Raw genomic sequence first — 22,863 nt, 5'->3', positions numbered from 1 at the left:
CCCACCCTGTCCCCCTCAGGGCAAGCCCCGGCCTGCCCCCGGCCCATCAGGCCCTGCGAGCCTGGCGAGAGGGCTCCCCGGCTCCTACAGTTCAGCGGCGGAGGCTGCTCTACACAACGGGAATTACCTGTGCTGGGATGGAGGTAGTAAGAGCTTCTCGGTATTGTAAGGTTAGCCAAGAGAAAGGAGAATAGACCCAAATTATTAACCTGCCGGGCTGCCCCGTATCAGAGGAGGCAGCCCTGAGCTTACAAAACGAGGGATTTATATGGGGTGAGAGGGACATAAGGGAGTCTCAGGACTGAGATAATTTAACAGCTTGTAACAGGCACAGAGATAGTTTGTTAACTTGTGACAGACTTACATTATCTTGTGACTTTTGTGGCGGTGTTTTTTTTAAAAAAAACCCAGGATTTTACAGTTATGTGTCAAACAGGAATTTACAAGTATGGATAGCAAACATGTGTTTTCCCTGTCCTTCCCCAAGCTGCCCGGATGGCTGTAAGCAAGCTTTGCTTAATTGTAGCCCGTCTGATACGCTTGACGTGGCGCCTAGAGTAGGAGTTCTGAAATGCAGCTGCAGAGCAATGGAGGGGAGGAGTTAGCTTGTGGGAGGGGGTTTTCTGAGGCAGCTTGTCCGTAACATTCCAGCCTTTTAATAGGTAATAGAGGAGGAGCAACGTCTGGGGAGAGGCTAGATTGTAGGGGTTGCCGTTCCTGGAATCCTGGAATATTCTTGGAGCAGCATTGTATCTTGTATTGTTTCATGGGCGAAAGCCTTAATGCGGTCCTGTAAAAACTGGCTGAGGAGCTGTAAGAGGCAGGGGCCGAATGCTAGAAGTAGGAAAAGGGTTAGGGCAGAACCTAGGACGGGCAATAGCCAGGGTGCCCGGGAGTTACAGAACTACTAGGGCCCGGTGAACTGTCTTTAAGTTTTTGTGGTTGGTCTTTGAGTTTTCTGATAGCATTCTGATTTCTGATAGCATTCTGAGGCAGCTTGTCCCTAACAGGTATAATGTACAAATGAAGAAAGATGAAGTGGACTGTGTCGCACGTTACTCAGCCCTGAATCATTTACGTCTACGTTTGGATGTGTTCCCCCATCCCCACACGCAGACACTTGCGAGGCGCGCGGAGCAAGTGGAGACCAACCCTGGGTTTGGTCAGGGGCTGCACTTGGCGGGCTGGGAGGGCTGAGAAGCAGGGAGGACAAGAGAAATGCCTGAGGGGATGACAGGGTGTCCAGGCTCCGCAGCCGAAGAGCAAAGGCTGGAGGGGGAGGAAAGGATCAGAAGTAGTGGTTTAAATGTGTCAAGATTTCACCAGTAGAACAGGCCTGGGGGTGCTAGGAGCCACCAAGGGGGTAGGAAAATAGTAGGAATTAGAAGAGTGCCGGTAAAAACGTGTCACCCAGGTTGGGCACGGTGGCTCACGCCTGTAATTCCGGCACTTTGGGAGGCCGAGGCTGGCGGATCACAAGATCAGAAGTTCGAGATCAGCCTGGCCAACATGGTGAAACCCCCGTCTCTACTAAAAATACGAAAATTAGCTGGGCGTGGTGGAGGCAGTGGAAGCTTGTGTCAGCGGAGTGAAAGTACAGGGGAAAAAAAAAACATAAAATGAGGCTGCAGAAGGGACTTACTCTTTAGATTTTGGCCAGGAATGACAAGAATGTGAAGTATGGAAGATTAGCAGGCTGGAAAGTTTTTTAAATAATTAGTCCCAGCTGTTCCCTGATGGATTGAACAGAAACCTGCAAAGAGAGGTGGCCAAATGACCTGAACTTTTATAACTATAAATAAGATTTTATTGCTACTTTAAGAGGTGGGCCCCTCCTCTTGTGATAATTGATAACAGCTGTAACTTTTTTGAAGGTCAGAGACAGTCATTTCCAAAGAAAGTACTCACCATAAAAGTCCAATCAAAATAAATTATTATAAAAATACCAAAACAGTTTAAAAATTATTTGAATTAAATTTAAATACAGACAGTAAACAGATCAGTGGTTGCCAGAGATTAGCAGAATGGGAGTGAAGTGTTGAATTGCGTGAAACAGTGGATTTTTAAACACAGACTTTAATTATTAGAACAATTTCAGGTTCACAGCAAAATTGAGCAGAAAATATAGTTCCCATATACACACCTACCACCACACAGGCATAGCATCCTCCACTGTCAACATCCCATACCAAAGTAGTACATCAGTGAACCTGCATTGACACATCACCCAAAGTTCAGAATTTGCATTAGGGTTCACTCTTGGTGTTTTATTCTGTGGGTTTTGGCAAATATATAATGACACAGATCCAGCATTATAGTATCTCACAGAAGAGTTTCACTGCCCTGAAAATCCTCAGTGCTCCTGTTCATCCCTTTCTCCCTGCAACACCTGGCAACCGCTGATCTTTCCACTGCCTGCATGGTTTGCCAGCCTTCTCACATTGGCTTCTTTCCTTATAGTAATATGCATGTAAGCTTTTTCCATGTCTTGTCTTAATAGTTCATTTTTTTTTTAGTGCGGAATAATATTCCATTGTCAGGCTATAACAATGTTTATTCATACACCAACTAAAGGGCATCCTGGTTGTTTCTGTTTTTGGGAAATTATGAATAAAGCTCCTACAAACATATGTGTGCAGGTTTTTGTGTGGACGTGTTTTCAACTCCTTTGGGTAGATAACAAAGAGTGTGATTGCTGGATCATATTGTAAGAGAAGTTTTGTTTTGTTTTGGGGGTTTTGTTTTGTTTTTTGAGACAGGGTCTCACTCTGTCATGGCTTAGGCTACAGTACAGTGATGTAATCATGGCTCACTGCAACTTTGAATTCCCTGGGTTCAGATGATCCTCCCACCTCAGCTTCGCAAGTAGCTGGGATTATAGGCACAGTGCTACCATGCCCAGCTATTTTTCTTTTTTTTTTTTTTTTTTTTTTTTTTTAAGAGATGGGGTTTCACCGTGTTGACTGGGCTGGTCTCAAACTCCTGGGCTCAATCAATCCTCCCACCTTGGCCTCATACAGTGTTTGGATTACAGGCATGAGCCGCTGTGCCTGGCCTAGTTTTATAAGAGACTTACAAACTGTCTTCCAAAGTGGTTGTATCAGCCAGGCCAGGTGGCTAACCCCTGTAATACAGCACTTTGAGAGGCTGAGGCAAGCAGATTATTTGAGCTCAGGAGTTCAAGACCAGCCTGGGTAACATGGCAAGACCCCTGTCTCTACAAAAAAATAGCCAGAGTGGTGGTGGAGCAAGATTATGCCACAGCACTCCAACCTGGGCAACACAGAGAGACACTATCTCAAAAAAAAAAAAAAAAAAAAAGAGAGAGAGAGAGAGAATTTAGCATAGGAAACTAATGGCAAATATATCGGAGGGGTTAATTAAGAGCAAAAAGGGAACATGTGAGATTACCCAGAGACTAGTAACTACGAGAAACTTTGGGCTGGAAGCGTGAAAGGGAAAATAGTTTTGCCCAGAGCTACTATCATTGACTCTGAGGCTGCTGACGTTGGCATCTTTACCATCAACAGGCAGAAAGCCAGGAGCCAATACTCCAGCTTACACTGCAGGCGTTCAGTAGAGCAACAGCCACAGGAACCCACAAGCTCTGAACAGCTGAGGTTCCTGGAGCCTCTGCTACTACTGCTGGAGCTAGGGCTAAGTGCTGCTGTTATTGCTGCCGTTCAAATCCCTCTCCTGAGCAGGAAGCCAAGCTCTAGGTTAACTTCACTGTAGGTTATTTATTTATTTATTTATTTATTTATTTATATTTTTGAAATGGAGTTTCTGTATCTTCCCTGAAAACAAACACACACAAATAAACAAACAAACAATACTTATCCCCTGTAGCCACAAAGCTGACATATCTGAAAGCCAAATCCAGAGTCTCATCTGCAAGTGGTTGAATTATGACACAAATTGAATTCCCAACTTCACAGGGAGCCTCTGTTTTTAAAGTAATGGCAGGAATTGGGAAGGAAAGGGTCCTGAATTTTTTCTCTCTCCTAGAGCCTTCATATGAGGACACCTAAAAATTTGAATGGGGACTTGCGGGCAGATCCTGGTGAAGCTGGGGATATTGAGCTCCTAAATTCTGCAGAGTATTCTCTGCCAGTAGAAACAAGCCTTCCACCCCATCTGAGACCTTGACTCTGCTCTCCCTCAGGAGTCTGTGATGGCCTCTTCTGAGGTAGGTGCCTCAGAAGACACTGCTGATTCCTCAGGACCTACCCTAGGCACCCCTCTTTGCTTTTGGAACTATGACAAGACTCAAGTCCCTGCAGGCCATGAAAGGTGAGATACAAAGTGTGACTCAGGAGGTTCACTGTTCTCCAAAAGAACTACATGATGGTTCCAGTTTGTACAGACAAATCTGGGGAATGTCTGTGGGAGCGAGTGTTAGGGTGTGGGATAATGATGCAAGGAACATGAAGTTGGATTGGGTGTAATTTATTGAGATAGGCCTGCTAGTTAGATCTTCTCGATTCAGTGTTGCACCTCTAGGACTTAGTAAAGGGCTCTGACAGTTTGGTTTGGCTGAAGCATGGACGGAAAGGTGGCCCACACTAAATAAAGTTGAAATGCCGGAGCTGACTTTGTGCACTGTAGAGGAAGGTATAGGGAGGTTGTAATGTTAGATTTCACATGTAACACCTGCTCACCCACTCTAGGAGCATCCAGAGGATACACCTTTCACCATGACTGAGAAATAAATCTGTGAGGGGAGCCCCTGCACCATCGAGGAGCTCCAGTAGTTGCTTTTTCTTGTAGGTCCTAAATTGTAGTGGGATCTATTGTCACAGAACTGGAGATCCTTAAATGCAGTGCAGGTAACTGGTTTCTGGGATAGCAGGGGACAAGTGATAACAATTGCTAAAAGCAAGGAGAGCATGTTTACCATAATGGGAAGCAGAGTCAAAGCGATAATAATAGCCTGACTGGCCTCAGAGACCTATGGCATTGGCTACTGATCGTGGTGTCCCTAGAACAGAGTAGACGAACAGCCTGTTAAATTCTTACTTGATCTGTATAATTAGAAGAGATCTAGGTCAAGTGAACAAACACCTAACTTGAATCATAAAAACAGAGAGTCACAGCCCTTTACTCAATTCCCAGAATTGAACCAGTTTACAGACCTAGAATCCCTGAGTGAAGGGAAAGCGAAGTCACCTTGAAGAAGGACCTTGCTATACTGTCAAAATGTATACTGTTAATCTTCCTCTCAGGTGTCTCCAAAGGCACCTATGGTCTTTTACCATGGTGATTGTACTTTGTGGAAAATAAAATAATCAGACTTTTGTGGGATTACTGAACTGCCTCTGAACTCACACTGTTTCCAGGAAGCCCAAAAAATCACTGTGGTCACCATTCAGAGAAGGGGCTTATGGAGGTAAGATGGTCAGTGGAGCCCAGGTCCATCTCACTTTGGGCCAGTAGGTCCCTAAACCCATCCAGTGGTTACTTTCCCGGTTCCAGGATGCATAACTAATATAGACCGGTTACTCAGCAACTGGCAGAATCCCCACGCTGGTTCCTGTGGAGTGAGGGATATTGTGGTAGGAAAAGCCAAGTGGAAGCCACTAGAACTGCCTCTTCTAAGGGAAAATAGTAAACAAAAACAATCCCAAATTTCTGAAGGAATTTCAGAGATTAGTGTCATCATCAAGGACTTGAACAAAGCAAGGATGGTGACTTCTACCACATCCCTTCAATTAGCTCATTTGGCCTGTGCAGAAAAAAAGATGGGTCTTGGAGAATGACACCTGTAAATGTAACCAGGTGGCCACCCCAATTGCAACTCCAGTTCCGGATGTGATTTCATTGCTTGAGTAAGTTAACACCTGCCTTGATACCCCGGTACTTGGTGTGCAGCTATTGATTGGCAAATGCTTTTTCCTCAATATCTATTAATAAAGATTGCCAGAAGCAATTTGCTTTCAGCTGGCAAGGCCAGCAATACACCTTTACTGTTTTGTTAGTCTGCTCAGGCTTCCATAACAAAATACCACAGGATTGGGTGGTTTAAACAACAGAAATTTACTTTTTTTTTTGAGATGGAGTCTTGCTCTGTTGCCCAGGCTGGAGTGCAGGGCGTGATCTTGGCTCACTTCAACCTCCATCACTGTTCAAGTGATTCTCCTGCCTCAGCTTCCCAAGTAGCTGGGATTACAGGTGTGTACCCCCGCAACTGGATAATTTTTGTATTTTTAGTAGAGACAGGGTTTCACCTAGTTGCCCAGGCTGCTCTCAAACTCCTGACCCTAGATGATCCACCTGCTTTGGCCTCTCAAAGTGCTAGGATTATGGGTGTGAGCCACTGTGCCCAAGAAATTTACTTTTTTTTTTTTTTTTGTCTTTTTGGTTTTTTTCTTTTTGTGGAGAACGGGGTCTCACTATATTGCTCAGGCAGGTCTCGAACTCCTGGGCTCAAGTTATCCTCCCACCTCTGCCTCCCTAAGAGCTGGGATTGTAGGCGTGAGCCACAGCGCCCAGCCGAAATTTACTTTTTAACAGTTCCAGAGACTAAAAGCCCCAGATGGAGGTACTGGCATATTTGAATTCTACGAGGTCTCTCTTCTTGGCTTGTAGACTGCCACCTTTTCACTGTGTCCTCACACGGTCTCTGTTCTGTGCTTGTGTATAGAGAGAAATCTCTGTTGTCTCTCTCTTCTTATAAGGTCACCAGTTCTATTAGATAAGGGCCCCCCTCTTATGATCTTATTTAAGTTTAATTACCTCCCTAAAGGCCCTCTCTCCAAACATAGTCAGATTGGGGGTTAGGACTTCAACATAAGAATTTGGAAGAATACAATTCAGTCTATAACTGTCTTATGTCAGGAGTATATTAAACTCTCCATTCGTATCATAATATAGTCTTCAGGGATTTTGATCACCTTTCTTTTCCACAAGATATCATACCAGTTTAGTACATTAATGGCATTATGCTGATTGGATCTGATGAGCAAGATGTAGCAACTGCTCTAGACTTAGTGGTAAGAAATGTGCATGTCAGAGAATGGAGAATAAATTCAACTAAAATTCAGGGGCCTTCTCCCTCAGTGAAATTTCTAGGGATCCTTGCTTACAAAATGAAAGATAAGTTGTTGCATTTGGCTCCTCCTATAATCAAAAAAAGAGGTACAATGCCTTTTTGGATTTTGGAGGCAAGACATTCCTTATTTGGGTGTGCCACTCTAGCTCATCAACCAAGTGACCTGAAAAGCTGCTAGTTTTGAGTGGGGGCCCTTGGCCCCTAGTCCAACTACACAATCTTATCTGTTCCAGCCCCCATCTATGGCCTCATGCAGCGTTTCCTATAATCAGTTGACTGAGAAAGATAAGACACGGATGTACCAGGCATGTAGATGGTTCTGCGTGATATGCAGGCAACCCAATATGGACAACTGCAACATAATATTCCCTTACTGGGACATCCCTGAGAAACAGTGGTGAAGGAATTTCTCCCAGTGAGGGCAATCCCCAACTTTGGGTAATGCACCCAGTGGTTCCCTTTATTTGGAAGGAGATATGACAAGAGGTATAATTGTATATTCACTTATGAGATTTTGTTTGATGATCAGGGACTTGGAAAGAACATTATTGAAAATTAATGACAAATTTGATGTCTCTCTCTTTGAATGAATAAAAAAATGTGAATATATTTGTGTCCCATATGAATGCCCACCAAAGGGAGACATCTACAGAAGAGGATTTTAATAATAGGATAGAATGACCTGTTCTGTGGATACCAGGCAGCCTCTTTCCCTAGCTACTCCTGTCATGCTCAATGAATTTATGAACGAAGCAGCCATGGTGTCAGGGATCAATGTTACATGTGGATTCAGCAGTGTGGACTTCCACCCACTATGGCCAACCTGGCTACATCCACCACTGAGTGCCCAATCTGTCAGCAGTAGAGACCACCCCTGAGTCTCCAATATGGCACCATTCCCTGGTTGATCAACCATCTACAGGTGGTGGGTTGGTTACATTGGACTCCTTCCATCATGGTAGGTTGATATTTTGTCCTTTCTGGAGTTGACACTTAGTCTGAATATGGATTTGTTCTCCCTGTACACAATGCCTCTGAACTATCCGTGGATTCCCAGAATGCCGTATTCACCACTGTGGTAGATTCCACAAAGCATGGCTTCTATTCTATTCAGCCTGTTCTATTCTACTCACTATTCTATTCAGCCTGCTGCTTCAGGATGGTGGGGAACATGGTAAGGCCAGTGACTTCCGTAAGCCAGTGCCCATTGCTGCGTTTGTTTTTTTTTTTTCTCTGTGATGTGAGTGCTTTGATCAGAACAGTGGAATGGCCTTTTGAGGATATAGATACAGTGCCAGGTAGGTGGTAATACCTTGCAGGGCTGGGGCAGTATTCTCCAGGAGGCTGTATATGCTCTAAATTAGCACCCAAGGGGCTGGGCATGATGGCTTATGCTTGTAATCCCAGCACTTTGGGAAGCTAAGATCGGGGGATCACTTGAGCCTAGAAGTTCGAGACAAGCCTAAGAGACATAGCAAGGCCCTGTCTCTATTAAAAAAAACGTTTAAAAATTAGTTGGATATGGTGGCATGTACTCCCAGCTACTCAGGAAGCTGATATGGGAGGGTCACTTGAGCCCAGGAGGTTGAGGCTACAGTGAGCCTTGATCATGCCACTACACTCCAGCTTGGGTGACAAAGGAAGACCCTGTCTCAAAATAAATAAATATAAGTTAGCATCTAATATAGGATGCTGCTTCTCCCATAGCCATGATACATAGATCCAGGAATCAAAGGATGGAAATGGAAGTGGTACCACTCACTATTGCCCCTATGCTGACCTACTAGCAAAATGTTTTCTTCATGTCCTGTGACCTAATGCACTGCTGATCTAAAAGTCTTAGTTCTAAAGGGAAGAATGCTTCCACCAGGAAACACAATAATGATTCCACTGAACCAAACACAACAATGATGCCACTGAACTCTAAGTTAAGATGCCACCCAGCCACTTTGGGCTCCTCATGCCTCTGAGTCAACAGGCTAAGAAGGGAGCTGCTGTGTTTTCTGGGATGATTGGTCCTGGCTACCAGGGAAAATTGGGCTGCTACTCCTCAACGGAGCTAAGTAAGAGTGCATCTGGAGTACAAGAGATCTCTTAGTACTCCTGTGATTAAAGTCAATGGAAAACTATTAACAACCTAATTCAGGCCATACTACTAAATGGTCCAAACTCTTCAGGAAGGAAGGGTTTGGGTCACCCCACCTGGTGAAGAACCATGACCAGCTGAGGTCCTTGCTGAGAGCAAAGGGAATCAGGAATGGGCAGTGAAAGAAGATAGTTATAAATACCATCTATAACCACATAGCCAGTTACAGAAATGGGGACTGTAACGGTTATGAGTATTTCTTCCTTATTTGGTTACAAATGTGTTGTGTGTGTGTGTTTAGAAAATGTCTTTGCCTTATTCTCTCTCTTATTCCCTTATATAACATAGACATATCTTAGTATTTCAGTTACAGGATACCAAAGAGAAAAGTAAATGTGACCCAAGAACTCTGCATCCTTCTCTGGGGAAGGGTGAGTGTGTCTCTGGTTTTACCCAAGATGGTTGAATTGGGTGAGATGCAAATGTGATTTTGCTAGTATTTGGAGATTAAATATAGTTTAAGGAGATATGGATATATGCTAAGTCGACGAAGAATTGACTGCAGTAGTTAATTTTGTGTCACTATGGTTAAGCTATGGTGCCCAGGTGTTTGCTCAAACACTAGGTCTAGAAGTTGCTGTGAAGATGTTGTGTAGGTGTGATTAATATACACCTACAAATACAATCCATTGACTTTAAGGAGATTACCCTCAATAATGAGAGTGGGCCTCACCCATTCAGTTGAAGGCCTTGAGAGCAAAGACTGAGGTTTCCCAGGGAAAACGAAGGAATTCTGCCTCAAGACTGTAACACAGAAATCCTACCAGACTTTCTGATTTGCTGACCTGCCCTACAAACTATAGACTGGCAGGCCTCACAGTCACATGAGCCAATTCCTTTAAATAAATTCCTTTAAAATATATCCATGTATCTCCTATTAGTTCTGTTTCTCTGTGAAACCCTGACTGGCAGAGTTAGTTTCACTTGTTTTGTGCTTTCTGTACATGAAATTACACAACATATACTTTTCCTACCCAGCTCCTTTTGCTCTACATGGCATTTGTGAGCTTCATTCGTCCTTTCCTCAGGTCCATCTGAGAACCGTGTGTGCACTGCAGGGTAATACCAACCGTCTGCATGTGTGAAGTTCCTGTGAGACAGGAACCAGCAGATGGCACTACGGCATCTCATATGGAACTTGGAAAGGTCCTGTGACTGCGGATTCCTAGGGGTCAGCCACAGCTGAATTTGTCAGTGGTCTGTCACAGGGCAGACGGCTTATTGTCAAACTGGAAATAAAATCTTTACATTTTTAAATTTGATTTTAATTGAGCCAATAAAATTTGGCCAGGCACGGTGACTGAAGCAGGCAGATCACTTGAGGTCAGGAGTTCGAGACTAGACTGGCCAATATGACGAGACCACCCCCGCGCTCCCCCCACCGTCTCTACTAAAAATCCAAAAATTAGACGGGCATGGTGGTGTGCACCTGTAATCCCAGCTACTCAGGAGGCTGAGGCAGGAGAATTGCTTGAGCCCAGGAGGTGGTGGGTGCAGTGACCAGGATCACGCCGCTGCACTCCAGCCTAGGCAACAGAGTAAGACTGTCTCAAAAATAAAATAAAACTGAAGCTCTCAGAACATGGGAGGCCTTCTCAGAAGTAAGCTGTGGTGGGGGCAGGAGAAGGGCTGATGCGCCCTGAGCCCAGCACTAGGGAGTGTCAATGCCCTGGAAGGATCTAGGACTTTACTTGCTGGCTAATGCGCTGGGCCATCACAGACTCGTGGATATGGATACTGGCAAGAGCTGTGTTATTTTTTATTTTTATTTATTTATTTTTATAGACAGGGTCTCACTCTGTCACCCAGGCTGGAGTGCAGTGATGCAATCATCACTCACTGCAGCCTCAAATTCCTGGGCTCAAGTGATCCTCCTGCCTCAGCCCCCCAAAGTTCTGGAACTTACAGGCATGAACCACAGTGCCCAGCTAGAAGCCATGTTATTATTTACAACAATCACTATAGCCATAGTACCCATATTTCCTTGCCCTGTCTGAGCTCTAGCATGTGTGGCCAGCAGATGATACCTGCACAGGCAGTGGCTTGCAATTCAGGACCATCTCTGAGCTTGGGAACCCTGAATATTTGACAGTGGGCAGTAAGCCTGCCTTCCCTTTTGCTCTGGAAAGAGCTACTCTTTCTATCTTCCAAGCAACTGCCCTTTGTTGCAAGCAGTGTAAGCAAACTGCTCTTTGGAGACAGACACTGTTACTTGTCTTACAAGACTATTCATTCCGCTAACATTCTTGGAAAAGTAACCCGGAACAAAGGAAAGCCAGTGTCTCATTGCAAGATATACAAACATGTGAAACACTCAGGGAGATTCGTCTGGCAACAGGAGTATAGAGGATGAGGAGGGTCCTCTTCCTCTGGGAGGTGTAGTGGGGGGAAAATGTGCTGCTAGAATGGAGAAGGTGGCTGCCAAATGCACCTCTAGTCTTCCTGAGAATTTACATCAGTCCTCTGTGCCAGGAGGCTGCAGTCTGCACACTAATGGGCTGCCTGGGGCCCATGGCCTTGAGTGGCATTCCCCTTTTGGGTAGTGGTATTCTTCTTGTCTCTCTATAGCAAGCACTGGAGAAAATGTCACACAGACATCCTTTGCTCTTCACTCCTGTGGTCTGGAGGGAAGAACCTATCTAAAACTAAGAGAAGCCCCGAGTGCACATTTTCCTTTCTGACTGAAGCCGAAGGTGAGAAAAGGCTTTTGCAGGGCCAGTAGCAATGCTGAGAAGGGCAAAGCCAGGTGGCAGGAGCCCAGGAGAGCTACCTTTCTACCTTAGGTCAATAGTCCTGGTACTGAGGGAAACCCTTGCTATTCTAGCCTCTCTCAGGGTACAAGCAGCAGCAGATTGGGCAGGGATGAAGGGCTCAATCTCTTTCTTGTGAAGGGGTCAGAGAGCATTTTGGATTGCCTTGGCAAGAAGAGTATATGTTGCAGGCCTGGGACGCCTGTAGTGACTGGGAATAAGGGAAGGGCCGTCTTCCTTACTAACTTCCCTGGGATTTTTCCTTCCCACTATAATTTGTATTATGTATTGAAAGGACACAATTGGAGTAAAATTACAGAGTAACAGACTTTTATTGGTGGAAAGGACTCAGAGATGGCCTAGTCCAGTAGTTACTTAGCTGAGATCCTGGGACTACTCAGGCCTCTGTGGATGGGTTTCAGGGATCCAACCTTCTCCTAGTGTGACACATTTGACTCTCTGGAAACTTGTCAGGTGGCTGGGATCAAACCATTCCCAGGTGATGGGTAAGTAACAGAACAGATGGGTCTCTGGAGTTTGGGCAAGAAGAGATCTGTGTAGCCAGGTAGAGTCAGATGTGGCTGGGCATCAGGAAGCAGACTTGACCCAGAGAAGTTCTCAGGCCATTATGCATTGTGGTGGCAATGGCAGCAACTTTGGGGTCCAGCAGCTTCAGCGTCCTCCACCGTAACCTGCAGGAAGGAAACTATGCTGCCTTATGTCAATAATTTAGTATTTAAGCAACACAATAAAAAATGTCTAGGTGTCCCTATTTACACAGACTTTGCCGGGGTGTGAGATTCATTTTGTGAGTCCTGGGGGAGAACACTACATAGACAAGACAGGACCCCGGGTGCCAGACTAGAGGCCGTGGACTCATCCTGTAAGTAGAGGACAGCAATTGGAAGTCCATAAGCAAGGAAACTGGCAACCACTGCAAGAACTGCAGGAATTGCCTCTGGAAGACACTGGAAGAATGAGAGCGTGGGGAAGGAAACACAGGGTCTTCCCAAGCGTTCTTTGCCCAGCACACAGTAAGTGCTTAAAAATGTTTGGAGAGAGAGTGAAGAAGAGAGAATGCTTCACGATCAGTTCTACCAACATACATTGCAAGAGTCAACTGGTATACACTTCAGTCTTAGGAATGCATGCTACCACCAGTACTTCCCACTGCTATTGTAACTAACGTTTGCATCTCCGCTTCCCCTTGTCACAGAGGGCAGTCACTGCTCCCAAGTTCTCATGTTGTAATGGGGCTTGTTGTCCTGGGACTTGAGAAAGAAAATTGAGTTTTCAGTTAATGAGACCACTACCCCAGGGCCCGTTTATTTGGAACAGCTGATGTGTAATGCTATAGTCTAGGGAGATCATGGAAATTTTTTTGTAGGTCACTTTTAAGGAATAGTTTGAGATGACTCTGGAAACTTTCTGAGCCCTTTGAGTTCCAATTTTCTAGGTGAAGATTTAGTCCTCACTTTGACATCTCAACAAAGTTTTTTTTTTTTTTTTTGAGACAGAGTCTCACTCTGTCTCCTGGGCTGGAGTGCAGTGGTGTGATCTCAGCTCACTACAACCTCCACCTCCCAGGTTCAAGCAATTCTCCTGCCTCAGCCTCCTGAGTAGCTGGGACTACAGGCGCAGGCCACCATGCCCAGCTAATTTTTTTGTATTTTAATGGCGACTGGGTTTCACCATGTTGCCCAGGCTAGTCTCGAACTCCTGAGCTCAGGCAATCTGCCTGCCTCAACCTCCTAAAGTGCTAGGATTACATGCATGAGCCATTGTGCCTGGTGCAAAGTTCATTTTGAACAGCACAGTGTGGTGGCTGGATAATGGCCCCGAAAGTATATCCATGTCCCAATCCTCAGAACCTGTGAATAAGTTACTTTACATGGTAAAGGACCTCTGTAGATGTGAGGAAGTTAAGAACTTTGAGATGGGGAGATGGTCCTTGCTTATTTGGGTGGGCCTAGTATAATGGAACAGTCCTTACAAGGGGCATGCAGGAGAGTCAGAGTCCGAAGAGGTGATGTGATTACAGTGATGCGGCCATGTCTTGCAGTGAGACACTGGCTTCCCTTTTCTCTTGGTCACCTTTTCAAGAATGTTGGTGAAATGAACAGCCTTGGAAGACAGACAATAGTGCTTTCTCCAAAGTAAAGGGCAGTTTGCTTCCACTGCTTACAACAGCTGCTTGGAAGATAGAAAGAGTAGCTCTTTCCAGAGCAAATGGACAGCCCTGAAAGCTGGAAGGGCCAGGGCAGGTGCTATGGTCTGAATGCTCGTGTCTCCCCAGATTCATGTGTTTAATTATAATCCCCAAGGTGATGATATTGGAAGGTGATTAGGTCATGAGGGTGGAGCCTCATGATTGAAACTGGAACTCTTGTAAAAGAGACCCACCAAGAGAGCTAGCTCACCCCTTCCAGTGAGAAGATGAACCCTCTCCAGACACCAAATCCATCTTAATCTTGGACCTCCCAGCCTCCACACTGTGAGAGATACATTTCTGTTGTTTAGAAGCCAACCAACTTGTGGTATTTTGTTATAGTAGCCCAAACAGACTAAAGCAGAATGGATATTCTCCAGGGGCCTCGTTAAGACTAATTTTGTTGATCTCTAGAACTGTAAGAACAAATTCGAGTTGTTTTAAGTGAAGTGTGTGGTCATCTGTTACACAGCAAGCACTGGATTCTCTCTTTTTTTTTTTTTTTTTTTTTTTTGAGACGGAGTTTCGCTCTTGTTACCCAGGCTGAAGTGCAATGGTGCGATCTTGGCTCACCGCAACCTCCGCCTCCCGGGTTCAGGCAATTCTCCTGCCTCAGCCTCCTGAGTAGCTGGGATTACAGGCACACACTACCATGCCCAGCTAATTTTTTGTATTTTTGGTAGAGACGGCGTTTCACCATGTTGACCAGGATGGTCTTGATCTCTCGACCTCGTGATCCACCCGCCTCGGCCTCCCAAAGTGCTGGGATTACAGGCTTGAGCCACCCGCACCCGGCCTGGATTCTCAAGAAGGATGCTCTGTCGGTCCCCCTCCCCCTGAGAATTGTGCTGGCCTGGCCCAGCAGTCTTCAGCTTTACTTTCTCTTGGCATCTTGTGGAAAACTTTTGAAGATCCTCTTGCCCAGGATCTGCCCCAGATTAACTGAATGAGAATCTCTGGGAGTAGGACCCAGTAATAATGGAGAGCTCACTCTCCATTATTACTTTTGTAAATAGAGAAATAATCCACATGACACTGAAATGTACATATATTAGATGTTTACTTCAAAGACACTTGACAGTTTTAGACACTCCTGTAACCACCATCCACAACGAGATACAGAGCATTTCTATCACGACAGAAAGTTATGCCTATGACGCCCCTTGCAATGAACTCCAACCCCAAGAGGCAACCACTTTCAGACTTTCATCACCATAGATGAGTTTTACCTCTTTGACTTCATATACATGAAATCACATGGCTTGTTTCTTTGGTGGGTCTGGCTTCTTTTGCTCAAAACAATGTTTTTGAGATTCACCCATGTGGTTGTACATTCCTTTTTATTGCTGAGTAGCATTTGGTTACGTGAATATATCAGGACGTATTTATCCATTTTGATGGTGATGGATTTTTGAATTAATTACAGTTTTGGGCTATTACGAATGAGGCTGAGGTTTTGAAGCAGGGCCACAATCTTTGACAATCTCATCAGAAATGGTTTCTATACCCCTCCCGCTGGAGCCAGGCAGGTTTACGATTGCTTCAACCAATAGAGACTACTGGAAATGATATCGTTACAGATGAATTGTGTCCCTCAAAATTCCCATGTCGAAGTCCTAATCCCTAGTGTGGCTATATTTGGAGGCAGGACTCTTAGGGAGGCAATTACAATTAAATGAGGTCATAAGAGTGGGACCCTAATTCAATAGGCTTGACATGTACTCGAAAGAAGAAGAGGAGACATGAGAGCTCACTCTCCATCCTTCCCCGCACAGGTGCAGAGGGGAGGAACTGTGAGCACACAGCAAGAAAGTGGCTATTCACAAGCTAGGACCTGACCCTGCTGGCACCTTGATCTTGGACTTCTAGCCTCCAAAACTGTGATGAAAAAACAAACATCTATTGTTTAAGCCACCCATCTGTGGTATTGTATCATGGCAGCCTGAGTAGACACTACAGACCCTGTGTTACTTCAGAGGCTATGATATAAAAGGCCATGCAAAGAAAATGCCAGGCAGCTTCCCAGAGTGGGGAGTTCTCTGGAAACACTGGCTTTAGGGTCTTGAGCCCGCGATGCTGGGAGGCCACTGCAGACACCCCAAATGGAAGTCCTGGCTGGGCCCAGTCTTCAGCCACCCAGCCCCAAGGCTAGCATGTGAGTGGGAGAGCCATTGGGGACAATCCATGCCCAACACTGGCAATCATGGGGCAGACGAGCTGCTCGGCTGTGCCACTTCTCAGTTCCTGACCACGGGCGGAACCAGTAGGCATGAAAAACGCTGGTTGTATTTCACCGAGGTGGAAGGATTTTTTTAGTCACGGTGGATAACTAGAACAATCTTATATGAGCATGCTTGGAGAAGCCTCTTTTGGGAACCTATTCATTTCTCTCCCCATTAAGTGCATAGGAGGGAATTTCTATGTTGAAGACCAACGTTGTTATACAGATTTGCTCTAGTTCTTCAATGTGGCTGTCCTATTTTACACTCCGCACGGCCACGAGTGATAGCTTCAGTCACCCTACGTCTTTGCCAACATTGGTGTGATCATCTTTTTGATGTTAGCCCTCCTAGCGGGTGTGAAAGGACATCTCATTGTCATTTTGTTTTCAGTCTTGATTGCAAATGATGTTGAGCATCTCTCTATTTGCTTATTGGCTATTCTTATTCAGATTTTGTGAAATGTATTCAAGTCTTTTGCCCATTTGTAAAAACTGTGGTGTTTCTCTTTCAATAGTTCATTTGTGGGGATTCTTTTTTAAGGGGGGATTCTTTATATATTCCATTTATAAGACATTTGTGAGATAAATGAGCTGTGAATATTTTTCCCAGTCTATGCGACGTTAGTAGTCTTCAAAGCTCTGCAGGTGACTCCAGCAGGTAACCAAGGTTGAGGCCTTTGACCTAGTGCTTATTTCCTTCTTTTCCTGGAGGGACAAAATTGGGGTCCAGTATACAGGGTTGGGAATCAAATAGCCTGACTTTGACTTGGCTCCAACACTTGCCTAGGGTCACATGGTAGGCAGGTGTTGGAGCCAAGTCAAATATTATATAATATAGAAAATGCAGCTTATAACCTGGGAGCTGAATGCTTTTGTGTACTGTCAATTACTGCTCTTGTTTTGGAATCTATCTGCAAATGTGTATGTGCACAATAGAAAGCAATTCACAAAACACAAGCAGTGAAATGGCATAAGGTTTCTCTAAAGACAGCGGACACAGAAACATGTCTACCCCGAGAAGGCTACCCAGAGGAGGAAGAAGTGTGGCATTTCGCAGCTGGACATGCAGGTTCCTGGGTTCCCCAAATCCTCCCAGGCACATGCAACTACCAATCTCCCTGCCAGGAGAGCATGTTGTCAGGCATACCAACATACCCTTTGGCACTCTAAGGGGCTTTACCGGATGTTTAGCATTCCTGCCTGTTCTGAGGACCATGCCCCAGGAGCAGACATGCAAAACAACAGACGCTTCTGACAGCCCATTGCCTATCAGATGAGACAGACCACTCCAAGCTGTTGGGCAGGAGCCTGAGCAGATGCGTCTGGCCCACCCGTGTGTATCCCACCAGCAGAGTGTGTGTCTCTCTATCTCCTTTTTCTTTCTTTCTTTTTTTAAAGACAGACAAATGTGCTAATGGCTTGATTTGTTCCCATCTCTCGTTTGTACGACAGAGTCTCCCTCTGTCACCCAGGCTGGAGTACAGTGGTATGATCTTGGTTCACCGGAGTCTCCGCCTCCCAGGTTCAAGTAATTCTCCCACCTTAGCCTCCCAAGTAGCTGCGTGTGCACCACCACACCTGGTTAATTTTGCATTTTTAGTAGAGACAGGGTTTCCCCATGTTGGTCAGGCTGGTCTTGAACTCCTGACCTCAACCTCTAAAAATGCTGGAATTATGGCTGTGAGGCATCATGCCCAACCTACCTCTTTTTTATTCTACTTTCTTTGGCACTTCTCTCTCTCTCCTACTGTCCTCCTTGAGACTAGACTCATCCTCCCCTGTCATTTGTCCAGAGCAGAATGCTGCTCCCACATGTCTTGCCCTAGGACATGTCTCCTGACACATTTGGCTACTCTTTGGTGTCTAGAAACACCCTCAAGGGGCCGGGGTGGATGGAGAGCTGAGGAAGCAGATTAGGGGTTAGGGGCCTAAACAGGGCTGACCATTAGGTGGGAAGTCCCAGTTCAGCTTACTGGTGGGCATCTATTCTGATTCATCAGTGCCCTCACTGTTTGGCCCTTACATATTTTGAATATCTCCTCTAGGTCTGAGGACACAGGAGAAGCGCAAGCAGTGTTGAACAAGGAAAAGCCATGCTGAGCACAGGCTTTGCAGGCAGCACGGAGTCCTTGGACCCTCCTGCAGGTGGGTGCCCTATCTCCCATGTGCCTCCGTGACTGTGTCTATGCTGCATGGAAAAGGGCACCTTCAGCTCCTGAGTACAAATGAGAGATGGGAACAAATCAAGCCATTAGCACAAGAAGGGTCAGGTCAGCTAAACTTAGCTAATTTCACATCAAAGTTTTGGGAAAAAGATTATGGAGACTGGGCTTCTTTCCCTTTGGCTCATCTTTAGAACAGGAGGATGCTCCTTATTCAGTCCCCTGAGGTTTTCCTGCATCAAGCTCTTGAATACAACAAGAATAGCACTAGGCCATAGAGAATAATTTGCCAGGCAATTATTAAGTGTTTTCCGAAAGTGATGTTGCTTTGCAAAATGTTTTAAAATAAATTGAATGTGCATTTCCACTTAGAGATGAAGAGAAGCATGTCACTTGGCTTCATTTAATAATGATTTAGGTGATGGTAAGAAGAGTAAGTAAATTCAAATTACATTATTGATTTTCATGATTATAAATTAGAATCCAACAAAAATAAATGACAGATATTTTTTCTGTATGAATACATTTTAATTCTTAGAAAGTAGTATGAAAAATACATATTAGCCACTCTATGTGATGAATAGATATGCTGACATTGGTATTTATAAAATCCTTGTAGAGTCCAAGCCTTCACAATGAATTACCATATGGTCATTTTTCTCTAGTGACACTCGAGGACGATGTAATGGATTCTTCTGCATGGCTTCTGTTTCTGCCTGTTAGTGGCTGCCCTGCCTTATGATAGATGTTTTCCAGTCAACTTACGGAGCTTGCTAATAATAACTCAATGTTCATGGAGTAGTCTGTTGCACTAATGAAATTAAATTAAAAAACAAACCTTAGTCTATATTTTTAGGCCGGTCTACATTTTTAGGCAGGTGCCTGTAATCCCAGCTACTTGGGGGGCTGAGGCAAGAGGATCACATCTGTGTGTGTGTATATATATATTTTTGTGATTCATCCATCATTATACTGATTCCATTTTTCACATTAAATTAAGGGTGTTTTTCGTGTAGAAGATGGGGGTAAGAAGGGAGATTTTATATCCACTCAAGGTCACTTACAGGTGAGAGGTTTGGAATCAGGAGCTCCCACCTAGAAACAATGTTTCTCTCTCTGGACAGCAATTGCTGCCAAGGTTTCTCATGCCTCATTGTACCCAGATCAAGGTTATGTCAACGTAGAATAAGGGACTAATACATTTTGGCAAATGCAAATATATTTGTTCAAATCATAAATGAATGAACGTCAACTCATACATTCTTTTATCCTAAAGTTTTTTTGTTTGTTTTGTTTTGTTTTGTTTTGTTGGTTTTTTTTGAGTCAGAGTTTCGCTCTTGTTACCCAGGCTGGAGTGCAATGGCGCAATCTCGGCTCACCGCAGCCTCCGCCTCCTGGGTTCAGGCAGTTCTCCTGCCTCAGCCTCCTGAGTAACTGGGATTACAGGCACGTGCCACCATGCCCAGCTAATTTTTTGTATTTTTAGTAGAGACGGGGTTTCACCATGCTGAGCAGGATGGTCTCGATCTCTTGACCTCATGATCCACCCACCTCAGCCTCCCAAAGTGCTGGGATTACAGGCGTGAGCTACCGCGCCCAGCTATCCTAAAGTTTTAAATTGTGCTCATATATATGAACAGTTTATATAGTGTCTACCCGTGGAACACAAACTATAAAACTGTGGAAAGTCCTACATCATACTAAGAATATTCCTGGGATTCTCCTAAACTGCATAACTCTCTGACTGTCTACAGACTGGAATTAAACTTAACCACCACCTCCTTTACCTTTCTCCCTTCTTCACTTATCCAGATGTAGTAGAAGACTCGGAACAAATCCCAGACCCCACTGAACAGCATGGTGTCTAGCAGCTCCTGAGTACCACTTTGCAATGATCAGCTCTTCAGGGCTCCAGCTGACCTCACACAGGTGCAACCTCACACCACCCTGCCTGTAGTGCACTCTGCTCAGAGTTCTCAGTAGACAGTGATGCCAGGCGTGCAGAGTCGTAGCCCTCTCAGTGCCCATGCATGCACAGGCCTTGCATGTGGGGTGTGAACTCCCTGTGGGGTGAGCTCTGTCCAGTAGGATGCAGGATGGCTGGCCCCCAAACCATACTCTCCAGTGGACTCCTCCTCCTTCCCTTGTTTCCCTTGGTTGTTACTCCTCCCTGGGCTTGTTCTCCTTGATAACATAGAGCACATTAGCCTTTGCTTCAGACTCTGCTCTCTGAGCCTCCCATGCTGAGACAAATACATACTTTTAACATCTGGTTCTTCTACTTTCAAATTGGGGATAATAATACCTTCCTCATGAGGTTACTTTGAAGATTAAATACAGATTATTTATTTATTTATTTTCGAGACAGTTTCACAGAGATCACAGCTCACTGCAGCCTTCAACTCCTGGGCTCAAGCCATCCTCCTTCCTCAACCTGCCGAGTAGCTAGGCCTGCAGGTGCACACCCCCATGTCTGGCTAACTTTTTCTCTTTTGGAGATGGATTCTCGTTCTGTTGCCCAGGCTGCAGTGCAGTTGCACAATATCAGCTCATTACAGCCTCTGCCTCCCTGGTTCAAGCTTCAAATGATTCTTCTGCCTCAGCCTCCGGAGTAGCTGGGACTACAGGCCACCACCATGCCTGGCCGATTTTTGTATTTTTAGTAGAGACAGTGTTTTACCATGTTGGCCAGGCTGGTCTCAAACTCCTGACTTCAAGTGATCCACCTGCCTCGACTTCCCAAAGTGCTGGGGTTACAGGCGTGAGTCACTGTACCTGGCCCCAGCTAACTTTTTATTTTGTACAAACAGGCTCTCACTTTGTTATCCAACCTGGTCTTGAACTCCTGGCTTCAAATGAGCCTCCTGCCTCAGCCTCTTAAAGCACTGAGATTACAGGTGTGAGTCACAGCACCCAGCCCCAAATACAGGTTATTTGGCTGGCAGTACTTGCGGAGTGTAAAGTTACAGCATAGAACTGCTTTCTGCTACTAGTTCTTTCCTTCAGGTCCCATATTTTGAATAGGATAATCTTAGGTTTCCCTGATACCTATTTTGCACTAAGTTCTCCAGTAAAGAGTGCCTCCTGCTTACCTTGATGCTGTATTTTTTCAGTATCCTTCTTCATTGTCTGATACTTGGCTGATTCTACTTGCGACTAAATCAATATAATATACCTACCACCAACAATCTGTGTGTCTTTCTAATTATCACTGCTGTGCTTTTTTTCACCTTGTGACTATCTGGGATATGTCTGCCCATAGGAGCCTATGATCTCCGAGAAGTCCTAACTACCAGTGCTCCATTCTGATGCACATGTCAAGTGATGAGATCTCACTTTATTTTCAGACCTCTTAAGGATTGAAGTGTGATTTAGTATATCAGCAAACAACCAAAACATTTCAAAAGCTATGCCTTTATGATTATGCTGGAACTGAAATATAATATTGTTTGCTGTAGAATGGAATTGATATAAAGTGAATTTTTTTTACCACATTAATATTATATGTCCATCAGCCTTTTTGGGTTGCAATCATAAACACAGACAAGATTTACTGGAGAGCTGTTGGGGCTCACGGAATCAGCAGGAGCCTAGAGAATAGGAGGGAAGCAAGGGAGCGTTGGAAGCAATGGAAAGTGTTAGTATTCATGTATTCATTCAATAAGCATTTAGTGAGCATTTACTACGTGCCAATATTTTAACCAGTCTCCTACTGGTTGGCATCCAATTTGTTGTTGTTATAAACAGTGCAATCTACTGAAGAAAATTTTTTTAAAGTGCATTTTCTAGAGACGTATTTTTTCCGTGAATTCTTCACTGAGCTCACTGGCATATTGTTTTTCACTTGAGGGGAATTTGAGTACAGGTCTTTGCATATAATCTTGAACTCTATAATGCTAAACGTTATTGCCTTGAATGATACATTCACTTCTGCAAATAAGTCATTAAGACAAAATGTTTATTTATGTATTTATTTATTTTTGAGATGGAGTCTCACACTGTCACCCAGGTTGGAGTGCAATGGTAAGATCTCAGCTCACTGCAACCTCCACCTCCTGGGTTCAAGTGATTCTTGTGCCTCAGCCTCCCAAGTAGCTGAGATTACAGGCGTGCACCACCACGCCCAGTTTATTTTTTGTAGTTTTAGTAGAGACAGAGTTTCCGTGTTGGCCAGGCTGGTCTAGAACTCCTGACCTCAGACAATATACCTGCCTCAGTCTCTCAAACTGCTGGGATTACAGGCATGAGCCACCATGCCTGGCCTATTGTTTATAGAAATGTCCCATGGTTCACTTCTTTTTCTTGAGCAGCTAAAATATAAACT

At 44.7% G+C, this 22,863-nt stretch overlaps 1 long non-coding RNA gene across 1 annotated transcript; it reads left to right on the top strand.

The window, feature by feature from the left end:
- Positions 1–44: 44 nt before the first annotated feature.
- LOC141580827 (uncharacterized) lies at positions 45–22,163 on the top strand. Its single transcript, XR_012513190.1, has 4 exons — positions 45–143; positions 4,166–4,293; positions 18,423–18,522; positions 20,352–22,163. It is a non-coding gene; the product is annotated as an uncharacterized LOC141580827 (long non-coding RNA).
- The last annotated feature ends 700 nt before the right edge of the window (positions 22,164–22,863 follow it).

Source organism: Saimiri boliviensis, chromosome 13 (genome assembly GCF_048565385.1).
Source record: "Saimiri boliviensis isolate mSaiBol1 chromosome 13, mSaiBol1.pri, whole genome shotgun sequence".
In the NCBI taxonomy this organism is placed as follows: Eukaryota; Metazoa; Chordata; class Mammalia; order Primates; family Cebidae; genus Saimiri; species Saimiri boliviensis.
This window is presented reverse-complemented; position numbering and strand designations above follow the sequence as displayed.